Raw genomic sequence first — 15,038 nt, forward strand, 5'->3', positions numbered from 1 at the left:
AAGTTGTCTTTATTGTTCTCTGGACAATTGTTCTTTTCAAGTGCAACCTTGGTTCAGAATACAAATTCAATTTGTACAGCAGCTGAACATGTCTCTGGTTTTATTTTCTTTCTTTCCATGTTTTGCTCCAAGAGGAGTAGAATAGTGCATGCTCTTTAAGAGATATTGGGTATGTCAGATCATTGTCTAAGTTCCCCTTCTGATTTTGCTTAAGACAACTTTAACATTGGATTTCTGAACCACTCAGTTGGACTCTATTTTGTGATTATTCCAGGATGATTTTTTTTTATGCCTGCTTTATACAGGAAGTGCTGGGAAAAATAACCCAATCTTTTTCTTCTACTACCTAACAGAATTAATAGGCAGCCAGGCTACTATTCCTCTACTATTGACACATAGCTCTTCCAGACAAAACCTTTAGCAGAAAGAAAACTGATTTATCAAATTTTCTATTTCCCTGTCAGTGACACAAGCATATCAGAAATGATAATATAAAACACTTCATACAGGTCTGTGTGTGTGTGTGTGTGTGTGAAAGAGAGAGGAGAGAGAGGGAGAGAGATAGAAAGAGAGAGAGAGAGAGAGAGAGAGAGAGAGAGAGAGAGAGAGAGAGAGAGAGAGAGAGAGGGAGCATTCAGTATGTGTATGTATGTGGTGTGTATTAAAGAAATCAGGAGTGTGTACGGTATACTACAATGAGGTTTGAAATGGGCTTTTGAAAGGTCATCTGGACATGGAAACCAGACTATTGGTGGCAGAGTAGGTGAAAGGTAAATGGAATGGGGAATGTGTAGTGCAAAGAGCATTTAGCTGCTAGTTGCGTAGCCTAAGCACAGACATTGTAAACCTAAAATAAAAGAGAGAGGGCAAGCCTAGGAAGAAAAAGAATATTGAAGGATGTAAGAATAAAATAAGATGTTCATAATGTAATTCTCCTTCTGCATAGAAACCATCTCACTATAAATTGAAGTTTTGCAAAGCAAAATGACATTTGTTGCACAGTTTGCTCGTGGAAAGCAGAAAACTAGGTTTGATATCCACAGGACGCTTGGTGGTTTTCTTCTGACATGAATTACAAAAGGGATTTACACAGGTCGATTTTATAGGCTAACGCTGGACAATGAAATATTGACTGTTCTTGTATAAGTAGTATGAACTGAACTTCACCTTATTATAAGAACAGGGACAAAAATTGTGGATGATGATTATTTTGTAAGTGGTTAAAATGAAAGCATTTTGGAAAGCTTTTTACTCTGCTAAGAAAATTGCATACTATGAAACAAGCAAGAAGAAACAAAATCCTATTTCCTCAGGAATACACTAATTATTTATATTTTGCTGGAGCTGAAAGAAAAAAGTACAAACTTTGATGATTTCTCCCAAGGTTGTTTTGTTTGTGGCTATGTTTTCCTTTTCTGAAAAAAATCTGAAAACCCAAATTTTCAGTACCACCATGTGTCCTCTGATGTCTTTACACAGGAGATGTGTTTTAACCAATTCTTTACTGTTTCTGCAGCATCTTTCCCATGTTTTTCTTATTTTAAGAAATACTGCGATGCTCCATCTGGGACTGGAGTTAATCTTAGTGAGCTTCCTTAGATAGTATCTACTTGGTTTTTGCTAATGTGCATGGTAGAATTGTAGTGATTTCTATGCCCTATGTACAGTTGGGTATAAGTTCCCATGTTACTTTTTCTAAATACTTAGAGGAAAATTGACCTGTTTAAAAAAATCTTTTCAATGTTCATTTTTGAATGTCAGAATGGTTCAGTTTTTCCTAATTTTCTCTTCTGTACACTTGTTTTCCCTGAAACTAAAAATTTTATTCTAGGATCCCATGCAGTCTTTACCTTAATAGACATTTCTAAGAAAATCTACATTACACTGTTAAAACAAAAAGCATATTTTTATCTAAAATATTTAATATGCAATAAGTATAGCTCCAGTAACATAAGTAGGTGATTTGTATTAAGTGTGAAAAGTTATGAAATGTTTAAGTCCAGCAAGATGGCTCAGCAGGAAAAGATTCCTATGGCCATGTCGTTCATGGAATCTGAGCTCATTCACAGGTCATGGGACATGTTAGAAAAAGAGAAACAACTCCTGCAAGTTGTACGTGAGAGATTAGTACTAGAATTCTATGCCAAAGCTTACAATAGGAAAATGAAGCCATTGACATCTAAGTTATGTCCTTTATGTGGAGCACATTATCTAGATGAGGTACTATGGTGGCACATATGTCTTTCATCTGAGGTAATGCACTCAACAGCTCAACAGAACCGACTTTAGCATTCCTGTTGTATTGATAGCCACGTTCAATTAAGTTTATTCAAGGAAAAATAATGATGGAATAAGAAATGAATCTCAGACATGACGCCAATCCAATATGAAAGGTGACCTGCACTGTTATTGAGAGACCTGGAGCCTTAGCAGGTCAGACTGATACATGCCGGGCCTGTATGGGTTCCTCAAGAAAAGCAGTGGTTTTTCTCAGAGAAATTGCCTATGAGTAAGGGTGATGCAGCAGGATGCTGAGCAAAAGGGCACAGCTCCAGCAAATCTCTTCAGTGTTTATTAGGCTTCTGCTCTTGATAGACCTTCTGTGGTCACATCAAGAGGTAAACTGAAGAGGAATCTCTCACAAATGACTTTGGCATATCCAAACAAAGAACCTTGGTGTCAGCATGAGAATTTACAAAGCCCAACAGTTTACAGCACAAAAGAGAGCCTTGGATTCTGTGTATGCCGTGAATTGGGTGCTTTTTAGAATGGTATCTGGTGGCTGACCCAAGGATGTTTTCCATATTTTTATTATAATCCACTAACATGCAATCATTATGGCAGAAATGTGTGCTTCATTTCATATTGCTTTACTTCAAAAAGATAATACATTTGATTACATATTGTTTCAGTGTGGTTTTTATTACAAAACATCAGACTTAGAAAAAAGGTAAAGTTCATTGTTTTGTTAGCATAACAGAAAATAATTTTAAACTGTAATAATAATGACAGTGATTTTCTGCTACATATAACATGTATTAAAGAAATATAGCATGTTTTAGGATAATAAATCATTTTACAAATATAAATGTAATAAAAATGTAACACTAAATATGTTTTGAACCATATACTGTTCAATCAACTGTGCTGGAAAAATGTAATCAATTCTGAGAATAAAAGATATTTCATTGTCTTACTCTCTACATATACTTGTATACACACATTTGATTAACTAAAAAAAGAATAAAATGTTATTTGTAATTTCTTACTACATATAGACAGAAGCTATGAAGAGAAAAATACAATAATAATTCAGATCACACTAAATATGTATGGTTTGCAAACTGATGAAAAATTAAAGAATTAAGATCTTTAAATCCCAAAGCGCTCTTGGCCTGAAAATATGGCATAGAGGGTACAGTGCTGCAGAGGGCTAATGCTTAGAGGTTGATCTCTGAAGCTCATTATTAAAAATGCCTGGATATGGTGGTGAATATCTGTAACTTCATCATGTCTGTCAGAGAGTAACGGGTAGAGACAGTCTATCCAGAAGCCTATGGGACAAATAACCTAAAGCGTATATAGAGTATAACATAAACAAAGCTTGACTCAACAAGATGGAAAGAACTCCCAAAGTTGTCCTCTAACCTCTCCATGCACAGGATCATAAGCATGTCCACAGTCACACACACACACACACACACACACACGCACACACACACACACACATACACACACACAGAAATGTAACTGTAATTATTCATAAAGAACACTGTCCATCAATTGTGGATAAGCAAAAGAGGAGCGTAGACAGTTCACAAAAAGATATTAAGTTCTACAGAGAATTAGAGAAATTTATTTTTCAGTATGTATGAAATGGTTAATCTGACTGACTAATCAAACTTGATGCTATCCATTAAAGGGCAGAAATATCACATTCTATGACAACATATTCTATGAGTCCTGACAGTTCCTATGTCTGAGAATCTCTTCTCAGAACACTGAAGTAACACTGTGCTATTATATTTGAACAAAATGAGACTATTTACTGTAATGTACCTTCTACCTGAAGGTAATAGCAAAGACAATGAAATTTATGTATTAAGCAGTACAGAAAGATTTTAATATTTAATTAAAATTAATTTAAGTTAAAATAATAGGTAAAACATGCACATACATTAAAATACATGCAGAAGAAAAAGTTTTCTTTTTCATTCATGAGAATGTAAAAGTTGGTATGCCCTTTGTATTTTATGAAACATTTGGGGGACCAGAGTTCTGCATTTCACCTTCTCAATGTACATCATACAATTGCACAACACAAAGGCTAATTCAGGGCTCACTCCTAGAGTAACTACATTCAAAATGCAGAGAGGGTAAAGTGTAAGAAAAATGGCTGAAGGCTAAGAAATTCCCACTTCTTAAGGAACTTAAAATCCGAAGAGCCTAGTCTCATGTAAAGCCTAATCAAACAAGGGGTAGTTTTTATTTTTGATGGCCATTTGACCAACTAAATATTACTTTAGACAGAGTTAATAATAGATTTTACTAAAATGTCACTACTCTTTTATGAATACACTGTGAGCGAAGGTGCCATTACTTTACTACTTAGAAAAAATGTTTTGAAATGATTGTGTTTTTAAAAAAGTGTTTCTCAAAAAATTTTCATTAACTGGTTTTGACTCAGTTTACTAATAACATAATGATATAAATGCCTGATGGATTTTGGAAGATTAAACCATTTTTAATACAATATGGCTAGGATACATGTTTGTTATATGGTCACCAGTATTATAATAGATGCTAAAATCTATATGTGAGCCAGTAAGGGAACACATACCACCTTTTAACTTTTTTGCATTGCATTTAAATATGTTTAAACTTGAACTATTTTTATTTTTCTATTAAAATATTTTTAATTATTTGAGAATTTATACAAAGTATTTTAGACTACTTCTCTCTCAACTTTCCCTTAATTAGTAATAAAAATTATCAAGCTGGGTAGATGCCAGAGATATTGGAAGCCTACGTTTTTTGTCATAGATCTTGATTTGATGGAACTATAAACCTAGCACTCAGGCGGCAGAGGCAGGAGAATCACTGCATATTTGAGGTCCTTCTTTTAGATATGACTACATAGCCAGATTTAATTTTAAAACTTTAGCCCTTCCCTACATCATCCCAATTACTTAGTGTTAGGACCTGTTCATCCTGTTCATATTCTAGTTTTTCCACTTAGTAGCCCATTGACTATGTGTGAGATATATATATATATATATATAAAACTTATATATTTAACTTATATATATATAACTTATATATATATATATAAACTTATATATTTAATATAAATTTATGTGTTTATCTCTATGTGTATAATAGAGCTGTGAAATGAGTATGTAACTAAGCTATATGATAGTTTCAGTCTTATCCAAATATGCTGATTATTAAAAGAAAACATAATTTAGTAAATATACAGTCTGCAATCAAGGGAAGTTTGGATAAAATTGTTAAGATAATTAAGATAATTGGCTCTAGAAATATCTTCTTTATGGAGGAACTTACTGAAACAATTGTCTATAGAAGGAGGGAGAACTTCTATAAACGAAACATTAAATGCTGTTTTAAATCCCTGAGTAAGCATTCCTAGCCTGCTTCTCACTCTTCAGTGGATACGACTTTGGATTTTGCTTTTGATCGAATGGCTCTGAGCAAGGAAAATGCATGTCTGATTCTTGGGATACTAGGTACATCTGTCTGCCCCTAACAGAGGAAGGATCAGAGCAAAGCATGACTCACAAAGGCCAGAGACATAATAGTAGAATAAAACTATATTTTGTAAAGACCTGGATAAAGAGAAAGTCTCCCAGAATATTTGAGGAAGACAAGGGGCCACTCCCTACCCACAGTAAAGCTGGATGACATGGCTGGCACTTCTAGGAAGGTCTCAAAAGTATATTCTGAAGTGAAAAGATGAAAAATGGGAAGATAATGGGTATAGAAAGATAATTTGAATGTATTTTGAAACTAGAGATTACAATTCATTTACATTTACAGAACTTAACAAACCCCAAGCTCACCAAAGATCCAATAGTTGAATTTGGAAAGTGGCAGAAGGAGAGAGTCTTGAGAGATATCTAGAGATAGAGGGAAGTGTTGACTGAATATATTGAATGGCAGCTTTTCTGTGCACACTCATGTACACAGGTATGCAGCCTCTTATGGAAGAACTCATCTCTGTGTTAAGGCTGATGCTACAGGAGAGAGGCTAACCTGTTCACCTGTGATGATGCAGAAAACAATTTGCTTTGAGCACTTGAAATTTTCCACTCTTGAATTTTCCAGACAATCCCTTCATAGTTTTTTTTTTAACAACCTTTCCTATTCCCTTTTTGCACTCTACAAATACACACTTAGGGGAATATGACATTTGAGATGCAGAGCACTAGGTATTTATCAAAGAGAAGGGATGTGGCCATAATATAAAAATTTAGTCTTGTATAACATCTACAAAACTCATTACATATCCTAAATATGAAAAATTTCTACAGGTGAATTTGTCTTATCCAAATTCATATTGTTCTTTCTTATTAAATGTGTATATGAGTGGTAAAAATTAACCAAATGGTTGCCCTGTATTTTTGTCTTCATGAGTCACACAATATTAGAATTACTAACATTGGTGAAACTGTATTGTGATCATAATTGGTATTACTAATTGATTTATGTAAGAGAGTTCCCTGGAGTAGTTAACTACTGTCCACAACACCAGGAGACTAATAGCCAGCAGAAGATAGAAGCTAATATGGGAGAACAGAGCTGGCTTTGTCTACAGGAAGAAAGTGATCTGGATGTATGGATGGAGAGCGGGCTGGTATAATCTAGATAGCTCTGAAGCTGAATGTTTTCTTGACTTAAAAAACATCGGCAAAGGAACACTGATATTCAGAGAGATCACAGTGAGGTGAAAGCAGAACTATGTTCTTCCTATATACCTACAGTTTCTGTGTGTATTACTGGCAAGGTCTTCACAGAAGGCTGGGATAGGGAGTGAATATAGCAAAGAGTGGGTTCAAGCATAAACCTTACACTGCTCTTTTTTTCCTGCTGTTAATTTAAAGCAGCAATTTGGAACCACTGCTGTGTGCTAAGGAAGGATGACTATACAGCAATAACTTTGAATAACCTGTGCATTATAATCATGATCATCATTTGAATTTTGTGGTCTCCCTCCTGTCCTCCCCTTCCAGGATTATCTTCTTAGCTTGTCTCTGATTATTCACCAGGAATCTATATAGTTTGAATGACCTCAATATACTTCTACTTTTTAAATTTGACCCAAAGAAGTGCCAGCAAGACTTCAGACATCCCATGTGATACAGAGCATGAAGTCTGTGAGCTGAAATACAGTATCCTGAAGAGTGTAAAGTTAATACATTGGTATAAAATTGGGGTAAATAATTATAATTGAATAACTCTATATATAGGATCATAATTATAATTCTGGTCTTCAAAATTTTGCGATTAAATTTTTTGCTGTGTTACTTCAGTTCGTAGCAGTAAATGCAGGAAATGAATAGACAACACAAAATAAGTGAAAGGTATGACAATCATATATAGAAGATGAGTAACTGAAGATAGGAAGAAGTAAAATCTTTCATGTACTGGTAGCATTTTGTTTACAGTGTTAGTAATGTGAAGTGGAAATTTCTGGCTTCCTTGAAGACTCAGTTGTCTCATGATGTTTTTCTAGAAACTTTCTTACGAGAGGATGTTTTTGTTGAAGCATACATGTGGGAGAATGTTTTGCTGAGAAAAGACATGTGGTGTTTTTCTGGAAGCTGACTGGAAAAAGGGCATGTGATGTTTTGCTAGAGCAGATGCATAACAACATGTGATGTTAGGGTATAAATATAATCCATCAGACAGTGGACAACACTGTGCGGGATTGGTCCACCTCGCCACTCTCTGCTGATCATTGTTTGTCATGACTTCATACAGAGAAACGCACCAAAGATCTTCTCCTGGTGTTCCAGCAACTTCTTTCTGCTTCTGCTCAGTTGGGCTGACTGGCAGAGCCACAAAGTTTCTTCTGGATAGAGCTGCTGTTGCTGATTTGTGAATGGTGTTTGCAAGGGAATCAAGTTACCACTGCTGATTCATGTGAACTGAACTGTGGACATAGCGACAAAGCAGATTGGAGTCACCCCAAAGTCTTACTTCTAGACAGGTTTACATCCTCCTCTGCCCTATTAACCTTTCCTTTCCACTATATCTGGCGGGTAGTGAGCTAGAAAGGATGGTGAAGCATTTAAATATAGTTATGGAAGTGTACTTTGAAAAATTGTATTGAAAAAAATATAAGCTTACAGGAATGTTTCATGTTTAAATCAGTATAAGCTAGTCAAAATAAAACCATCACTCTAAAAGTGTTTTCATTAAACTTTCTTGCAAGGATTCTTTGTAAACTCTATCAACCATTGGCTTAGAAAGCAGAAGGTAGTATGTATCATTCAGACTTTCGGTAATTGATGTTTTAATTTCTTCACACAAATGGTGTTTACCTTCTCTTCTCCGTTATCTTTTCTCTTTGGCATTTTTCGGTATTGTTTTGATAGGGTAATAAATGGTATAGCTGTTTATTTTAAAATGATTTCAGTTTCAGGATATCCTAAAAAGAGTCCCCACTGTTACTGCAGAAAAGAATACTTCAACAACTAACTGTGAAGTGCAGGTATAAATTAAGACTCCACATGTAGACAAATGAGCCTGTCACACATATAATTGCCAGGAAGAGTGTTTATACATCCAGCCACTTGCGTGTCTTTGCAGCTTCTCTACTAAAACAATCAAGTATCATTTGTTAAGACATAGTTTCTACTTCTGCAGCTCAAGAGCACGCTCTCCACTGTTAAGGGACTTTCCTGGGTTTCAAAGAGAGAAGGGGCGGGGCACTCTCTTAGAGGCACACAGGTATATGTTTCATTTCTACACACAGACTCCAGTCAGTGATTTGTTATTATTCATGGACCAAAGTGATTCTAAGAAAAGGAATTGTTATGCTCCAAGTGACACACGGCAGCTGAGCACTCTGACCCTAGAGAATGGAACGCCTGAGGTGGCAAAAGCTAAAATCTGGGTAAAATGTGTGAAGCAAGTGTTTTAACTACAGGTCACCTCCAAATCACTGCCCACTTCTATTATTTGGCATCTACAGGAAGCCTTTGATTTTAATGTTTGAATTAAAGATTTTTATTATGACTGTGACATTAATGTTTTCATGGGCTAATTAATACAGTCACTGCATAAACCCATGATCCTCCCTGAAAACAAATGATTTAGCAGTCTACCTTTCAGTATGCTGCAATTAATTGGAGAGCCCCAGGCTAGGTAAGCTTTGATACTTACATGTCAGCACTTTATTCAGGAATTCTATTTACATAATCTGTTTACTAATTACTGACTCAGCGTATTTTCTCAATATTGAGCCTTGGGAAGTCCAGCTTTTGAGTCAGCATTCCTCTTGAAGTTCTGAAGCCTAAAGGAATGAAATCAGCAATCAACCAATGACGGGTGAACATGGTAAGAGCTAACTGATTAGTAGAAATAGCTGTTTTGTGGGTATCAGTGTTTCTCAACTCACTCTTAATTCAGCACTGTGGATTCCCATCTTGGTGAGTACAGAGGCACCACAAGGCAGACCAAGAAACAAAAGGGAGGAACAATTTATCACCTAAAACCAATTGGGAGAGCGGGTACACTATTTCCAATGCAGCAGTTTCCTCACATACAAGAAGTATTTGATTTGAGACAGATCTTGGATAGTTTTCCATTGCTGTGAAGAGATACGATGACCAAGAAAACTTATCAAAAGAAAGAGCTTATTAGGGGTTTGCTTAAAGTTTCAGAAGGTTAGAGTCCGTGAACATCATGGTAGAAAGCATGGCAGCACTCAGGCAATCAGGCAGGCATGTTGTCTAAGCAGTAGCTGAGAACTTGCATCTATCTGATCTATCAGTAAGAAGCAGAGAGAAAGAGAGCTAACTGAAAATTATGTGAGTATTGAAGTCCCAAAGGCCACCCACCAGTACCACACCTCCTCTAAAGAGGACACACCTCCTAATCCTTTCCAAACAGTTTTACCAACTGTTGACAAAGCATTCAAATATAGGAGTCTATGGGGACCTTTCTCATTGTAAACACCTCGGGAGGTATTCAAAAAGAAAAACACTTTACAGATGGACACTTTCCTAAGCATGCTCAGTTAAGAGGTATATTTGAGAAAATGACAAGTGTAGAGCCATAGGTTAAGAAAGAAAGCTGACAAATATATTTTGGGGGTATGGTTAGCTCAAAGTCATGAGTCAATTGCCCAAAAGATGGCTATAAATGCGTCTGGGCATGCTCACTTTTTATCAAAATGCTTTTGTTGGAAAGAGGAGAATTCACTCTGAACGTGTGCTAATAGAGGCACGTGCTTCTCCAAGTGGATAACAATTGCTTCCGTTTTGAAGGTATCATAAAATTTGAAAGTTTATGATGTAAAGTATTCTAATGACACATTCATTGTGAGTTTTGGAATCATCATTGGTACATTTTCTTTTTTCTGTTTATCAGTTTATATTGCAGGTAAATATTTCAATTAGAGATATAAGTTTACAAAAGTTTAGAACAGAACAATAACCAGGATGTCTAGGAATTTCTATAATTAAGAATCATTCATAGAAATGAGGTATATAAATCCCAAAATATATAAGTAAGCAAGTGAGTAAACTGTATTGTGTACTCATAACTTCTAACAGATGTGGGACATAGTGTATTATTACACTTGCTTCAAGCAGCAGTGTATGTAACCACTTGACAGTTAATAAAAAAATTACCCTAAGAAATATGAAATATGTGTTCACATAAAGAATTCATTCTTTCCCTCTGTCTTCCTTCTTTCCTTTCTATCACTGTGTCAATAAAGAGAATGAATAAAACACCCACTAGCTTTTAGATGTGTTAGTTATGTGAATAAAGATGTAGCCAACACAACAGGAAAACTACACAGTGAAATTCCATGCTATAATAACGGATGGTTATATGAATATCATTGAAGGCCATAAGTGACCCAGATTGTATCCCAATTAGATGCACAACCTTCTGGATAATTTCAGAAATTTACCATGTTCTAGGAAATTGTCTAGTAGGAGATAAAGAAAGCAATCACTATAAATTGGGACAATACAGGGGAGTTTTTCTCTGTGTAGTTATTAAGCACTGTGACTGTTAGTGATGCAGGCCTACTCTACTAATGAGCAGGTTAGATTTAGAAAAGAGCTCATTAGAAAATAAGGCCATAAAATTTTGATGTAAGGACTAATTATATCATAACAGCTGGGCAAATGTCCTGTGGTTGGCATCTTCTTCACGTGGACTCCCAGTTTTTTAATCTGTGCTCCTTTATTCCTTCAACAATGCAGCTCAAAAACACATCCTTGCCATGAAGACTGCATGCTTAAATTCCTATTAAGAAAATTCCTTCTCATTCATTTACTATACAGATAGTCATTCTGGCCGCTATTAACTGATAGGCAAAGAGAAAAGTCTTTGGACTTGATGCAAGTCATGGAAAGTCCAAAGAACAAAGGAGGGACGTGGGCTTTTCATGTTCATCAGCAAAATAACATTGAAACAGTGGTTAATTTCTATAATCACAATCTTGGAGTCACAAGTTCTACATGTCATCACATGCAGAATTTAGGTAATACAAATACAGGATGGCATGCTTCAATTGGGATGGGGACCCTTCCCTGCTCCAGAGACTTCCTCTTGCAAGAACTGAGGTCACATTCTTGCTTTCTGTATGCTGTGCAGTTTTTATTTTCTCATATGCATGTTAGTCACCCTTCTTATTTTTATTAGATATTTTCTTTATTTACATGTCATATGATTTCTCCTTTCCCAGTTTCCTCTCCAAAAAACAAACAAACAAACAAACAAAAACAAGAACAAACCCCTGTTGCCTCCCCACTCCCCATGCTTGCCAACCCACCCTCTCCCACTTATTGGCCCTGGCATTCCCCTACACTGGGGCACAGAACCTTCACAGGGCCAAGAGCCTGTCTTCCCATTGACGATCGACTTTGCAATCCTCTACTATTCACATGCTGTCAGAACAATCAGTCCCACCATGTATAGTCCTTGGTTGGTGGTTGAGACTCTGGGAGCTCTGAGGGTACTCGTTAGTTCATATTGTTGTTCGTCCTAAGGGGCTGCAAACCCTTCAGCTCCTTTGGTCCTTTCTCTAACTCCTTCATTGGGGACCCTGTACTCAATTCAATGGATGGCTGTGAGCCTTTACATCTGTATTAGTCATGTACTGTCAGTAGTCACCCTTCTTATCCAAACTTCTTTCAAGATACATCCTACATTCCCTCTCCCTCTTCTCTGAAGACATTTGAAGTAGCATTTTCTATAAATGACATTTTTAGGCAGAAAATATTCTTTAATATCTTTTAAGCAGTTATCTTGTAATTTGCACAATCTATTCAGAATTCTGGGCTGCATGAACATTCAGTGTACGTAATCTCTGATTAGTACTGGCTCCAATAACTAATTGTTTCAAATAGGTTTCAACAAAGTAATTTAATTAGAATTTGAATGAGTGCTTATTTGAAGCCAGAACTCAAACTTTATTTCTGGATGTGGTGCCATCTTTACAGATGAAGGGAAATGTATAAAAAAATGACTATTACAGTGATTTGATGGAGATAGAAAGAATTTAATATTTTAAGACAGTCGTGAGTTAGGGAGTGGTTAGAGATGAAAGAAGGGTAGAAAGACAACTGTCATGTGAGACAATATGAGGTTGGCTAGTGTTTGTGTGCACATTTGAGAATCTCAGTGTGTTACCTTCCTTTATCTGGAAAGGCTCACAGACTCACATTAATTGTATAGCAGAAAAATTAATCATTCTCTGGTAACTTTCTGTACTCTGACTCAAAGGGGATTTTTAAAATGCTAATTTACTTTCCTTACCACTGTTTCCTAAGGCCAATTCCCTGAGTGGAATCCAGTTTGTCCCCTTAGTCAGAGATGATTTCCTGATCTTCATTCAGGGGACTTACTTCAGCAGGAGTCCCAGGTGAGACTCTCATTTTACAATTTACTTTTATCTCCTCACTTAGAAGCAGATGATATGATAGGGTATTTTCCCTAGCCTCTTTATCGCTGATATGAAAAAGAACTCTAATCCTGTTCAGAATTTAATTACTCCCTAGAATATGTGTAAAAAAATAATGGCCGATGCAAGCCAAATAGCCTCTTTGTCAATTTTAGTCCTACCCTGTTGTTAAAATATGCCTGTTGGGGCTTGGCATTCTGCCTTTGGGCATGCATTACAGTTTGCTTCTCCTTATCTCAAAGATTGCTTATATCTACCATGCTAACCTTAGTCCCTTTGGGCTTTGAGCTGAAGATGCTAAAACGAGTAAAATATAGCCTAGGCCAAAATAGACACACGGTTTGGATGCTGGGTATATACAGGAGAACTCCTGTATATAGCTAATCACAACATATCTCCTATCTGTTGATTGAGATGGTGGCAAAGTTTTTAACAAAGAAATGGAAATTGGCGTTTTTACAGAGATAATAGCTCTCAAGGGTTTCTGACATGCAAAAATGATAGATGCCCATTCTGAAATTGTTCAGCAAGCAGAAACTGTAGTTTTTGGTAAGTCAAAATCTGAACTATAAACCAACACTCTTGGGATATTTTTCTTGAAATATCATAAAATTTTACATATTTAGAACTTTATCTTGTCCAGTTATGTTCAATTTAACAGATTTTTTCCTGTTTTCATTTCTGATTGTGCAAGTCCCAGTGATGTCTATTCATTGACACCTGAACATGCCCTTTAATACATTTACACACTGGGAAGGATTTTCACAGTTGTGGGCATAAGGAAAATAGTGAGTTAAGATGATTCAATGACTAAATGTATAAAAGGAAGATGTAATTACAGAAACATAATTGATAAATGAGCAAATTTTAAAAATCTGGTGTGGGTAATCATAGATGTTACGGTAAGTTCAAATATAGTGTTGTACAAGTGTCTGGTGGTAGAAAGCTTAGCATAAGGAATTGATAACTATAACAGAAGTTATAATATCTTATCTTAATTCATTAATACTAAAGTAAAATAGTCTCAGGGTTACTATTGTTGTAATGAAACACCATGACCAAAGCAAGAAGAGGGGTGGGTATTTGTCATATACTTCCACATCTTAGGCCATCACTGAAGGAAGTCATGACAGGAACTCAAGCAGGAAATACAGGGGAAGGAGCTGATCCAGAAGCCACAGAGGAGTCCTGACTGGCTTGCTCATTATGGCTTCCTCATTCTGCTTTTTTTAATAGAACCTAGGACCACCAGCCCAAGGATATTACCACCTACAATAGGCTGATCTATCCCACATTAATCACTGATTAATAAAGTGCCTTATGGCCAGATCTCATGGAAATATTTTCTCAATTGAGGTTCCCTCTTTTCAGATAAGTCTAGCTTGTGTCAAGTTGACACAAACTAGCCAGCACAGGAACATAAATTTAAGAGGCAATATTATTACAAACATAAATATTACATAGCATGATGTATGACAGTCATTATTATTAAGACTGGGTGCAAATGTATAGCCAGAATACAACTTCCTTACCTATCCTGCTAGACTGAGCTGAAATCCAGATCTTGCTGGAGTATTCATAAATATTCAGCAGTGAGAATTTCTGTACATTTTCAGAAACCCGACTTTTAAGGTATTGGAAGAAACTGTTTATAGTGATACATCTCACCTAAGAGGTACTCAAGGTTCCTCAAGAAGTACTCAAGAAGGGTATTGGGGAACACTACTATCTGAATACTGCTGATGACCATGTATCATAAGGATCATTGCTGGAAACATTGTACATGGCAGATGCCTCCCAAATCAGGCACATGTGGTCTAAGAGGCAATCCCCTTTCCTCGTACAATGTCTCTCAAGTGACTTCTTTTTT

The sequence above is a fragment of the Mastomys coucha genome, unplaced genomic scaffold, assembly GCF_008632895.1.
Source record: "Mastomys coucha isolate ucsf_1 unplaced genomic scaffold, UCSF_Mcou_1 pScaffold14, whole genome shotgun sequence".
In the NCBI taxonomy this organism is placed as follows: domain Eukaryota; kingdom Metazoa; phylum Chordata; class Mammalia; order Rodentia; family Muridae; genus Mastomys; species Mastomys coucha.